This window comes from Nematolebias whitei, chromosome 15 (assembly GCF_014905685.2).
Source record: "Nematolebias whitei isolate Nwh7 chromosome 15, NemWhi1, whole genome shotgun sequence".
Lineage (NCBI taxonomy): Eukaryota > Metazoa > Chordata > Actinopteri > Cyprinodontiformes > Rivulidae > Nematolebias > Nematolebias whitei.
This window is the reverse complement of record NC_056512.1, coordinates 18,317,388-18,320,994: the sequence shown is the minus strand read 5'-3', so window position 1 is coordinate 18,320,994 and position 3,607 is coordinate 18,317,388.

The window sequence follows — 3,607 nt, the reverse complement described above, 5'->3', positions numbered from 1 at the left end:
ACGACGGGAGGACAGAAACGAGTAAAACAGGAATACAAGGACTTGAGAGGACAGGACAGGGACAGAGCGTGGTCATGAGCGCGAGGTATTTACTAACTAAAAGTGTTCAACTACCGGGCACCGAAAAAGAGTCAGCCGTGAGCTTATAAAGGGAGAGGAGGACAGGTGCAGCCAGTTGAGCGCAATCAGCGCTGCTGGCTGCAGTGAAGACAATGTTAAACTAGGAGTGAAGACAAACCTCAACCCACATGCAGAGAAAGAGAAAAACAAAAGAATAGATCCCCAGAACAAAAACAAGTGAACAGAGTGACACAAAAACCTAACTGACAGACGTGATTCGTGACATTTTCCTATATAAACAATTCCTGTATGTTGTTCATACTGTGTTAATGCTACATGTTTGCCTCTTGACCATACAACTAGGTAAGGTTACAGTAGACCTAGCCCACTACTGGAGTTTTTTTTTTTTTTTTTATTTTTGTTGTTTTTTTTTACTACTGGAGTTTTAATTAGGTATTTTAAGCTACTAATAAACACACTGGATGATTATCATATTGCTTTATGCTAGGTCATTAGTAAGAAGGAGTAATTATTATTATTATCATTTCATACTGGCTAGGGATTTCCCCCCCCCCTAAAATTTAACTTAGGATACACTGTGTTTCTTAGACTGTGACTAGGATGCATGAGAGAAGCGGAGCGTGCTCTATTCACACAAGGAGAGCTGTTGGTCAGGCTACTTCTTGTTGTGCCATTAAATCTAAAACAGTTATTGAATCAAGTGTTACTTTTGTAGATAAAACTAGGTGTTAAACAACCAGCTAAAATACACCAGAATGCAAGAAATGGCATCTACTTTATTCAAAAATTTCTGGGGAGGACCCCCCCCCCCCCACCACACACACATTACAAACATGCTTCTGACACCAATGGCCACCGTGTTGCTAACCATCTTCCAGAGCAGACCACAACTGGACCCTCACCCAGACCAAAGCAGGACTCTCACATTTAACATACTACACATCTCATGAACAACAAGATTATTGTCTTTTTCATTTGAAGTGGGACAGATCATTTATATTAAAAGTAAACTAATGGTAATTGCTGCAGTAATTTGATTTTTTAATAAGCCATGTAACTTGCTATGATCCCAGATTTTGAACAGGTGTAATACTGGTGTGTGGCCACAACGTGCACATCTGATGTTGCTCACAATGGTCCTCAGTATGCTCAGGGAGCTTGTGTGTTTGCCCAGACACATGAAAAATTAGATGGAACATTGGTCCTGACTTGTTGATATTTTCCTATGGAAGTCTATTCTCCTCAAGCTCCTTTTGGGTTGGCTTTTGTGGGATTTTCTACTTGGAACTACTTGCCATCAGTCAAAATGAAATGATTGTCTGAGTTTCTGTCCTGCTGCTCCTACGGCCTACCACTCATTCCACCACCTCCTGCAGCCAAAGCTTCTTCGAATCTTCTACTATAATCTCCTCCCCTGAAAGAGAAACAGATCAAATTCACCCTGAGTTCCTGGACTGTTTGAGATTAACTGCAAATAAAGATCACTTACCTGTTCACATTCACACTCAGTCATTCCTCTCACTGCCAGTTTGTCTACTCTGGGTGTTAAACAATGTTAATTATGGCAGCATCACTTTAAGGAACGCCTATCACCCTCCACCTTTCATGCCAGAGTTTTAAACTTAGATCAATTGAGGTTATTAAATGAAGTTACAACCATTGTGCTCAAATATTAAAAGTAATACATAATTTAAAAAGTCCATGCTCAATAATCCAGGTATACAATCCAACAATTTTCAGTCAGGTCATCTGGACAGCTTATTTTTTTTGCTGAAATGTTTCACCTTCCATCCAGAAGGCTTCATCAGTCAAGGAAACACACAACACAAAACTGATTCTTCCCCCGGACAGCTTACTCCAAAGTGGAACAAACCAGTTATGTTGGTGCTAAGATGGTGTCTTTGGCATGCCCCCTCCTCAGTTGCTGGCCCTCTCCCTCGTCGACAGTCATGTCAAACTGGTTCAAAACCAAAAACATCCATGCTCAATAATCCAAAGCAAAAAATAAACTGTCCAGATGACCTGACTGAAAATTGTTGGATAATATACATGATCTAATAATTATTTTTGCTTGATCTGTTTGTGCTTGTAGGATGTATTGTGAAGCATTCCTGGGTACTGCCACACCAAATTTTACCTCATTACCTGTAAAATAATTTGAAGGACAGTTATTTTTGTGTTGGCTAATGTCAGTTAACACTGGCAGCTATTATGAATTGTTTTCCATCCATAAAATAAGCAGTTGTTGATGTGCATCCAACAATTTTATTGAAATTCTTACCATCTCTCCAGTTTTAGCTTCTCTCCATTGGCTCCCTGTCAAATCCTGAATTGAATTCAAAATCTTACTTCTAATCTACAAAGCTCTCAACAACCTAGCTCCATCTTATATTAGATATCTTATTTTTCCACATTTTCCTAACAGAGTAACTTGCTCTCAAACTTCAGGTTTACCTGAGGTTCCTAGAGTTTCCAAAAGTAGAATGGGAGGAAGATCTGTCAGTTATCAGGCTCCTCTCTTGTGGAACCAACTTCCTGTTTCTGTCCATGAGGCTGACACATGGTCCAGTTTTAAAACTGGGCTTAAGATTTTCCTTTTTGATAAATCTTATAGTTCGGGTTGGCTTGGGTTTCCTGAGCTCTCCCTTAGTTATGCTGCTATAGTCTTAGACTGCTGGAGGACAAACTGACCACATTTCTTCACTAAACTACTGTCTTTACTTACTCTGCTCAACCTGTTTTGTATTTGTAATTATTTTTTCTATTCTTAACATGATTTTTTTTGTCTTTCAGGTACACCTGGACCTATACCTGGACCTCCCATTCTATGTTTGTTTGTCTCTCCTTCCTGTCCTCTCAAACTCAGCCAATCAAAGCAGATAGCCGCTTGTCCTGAGCCTGGTTCTGCTGGAAGTTTCTTCCTGTTAAAAGGGACTTTTTTCTTTCCACTGTTGCCACTGTGCTTGTTCAGGATGGGAGACTGCAACAAAGTGAAGATTCAACTTGTCTGCTGGATTCCTTAGATAGAGAACTTTATTAATTGGCTTTTATGTATGTGAATGTTTCTGTAAAGTGCCCTGAGACAACTTTGTTGCGATTTGGTGCTATATAAATAAACTAAACTAAACCAAACAGTGGTTTATACTATAGGATATTTTGCTAACAAACAGTGTTGACTTCATCCAAAAAAAAGAAAAGACGTGGTGCAATGAGTAGCACATTAGATATTTGGAGTAGATACATTTCAGTGGCGTCACCACCAAATTTTAGCAGTACTGTATATATGTAAATCCGACCAAGTTCTTGACAGTTTTGTGCTTGGTAAAATTACATTGTAGGGCAGCCATCTTGAATTTGCTTAACTACTTTTGCAGCAAATAATTACTTATTATGGTAATACAAGTATTAAGTTTATTAAATATTTATCCATCCATTATCTTTACCTGCAATTTTCCTTTCTAGGTCATTGGTGTCTATGTCCAGCAGTCACTACGTGAGAGGCGGGGTGCAACCTGGACAGGTCCAT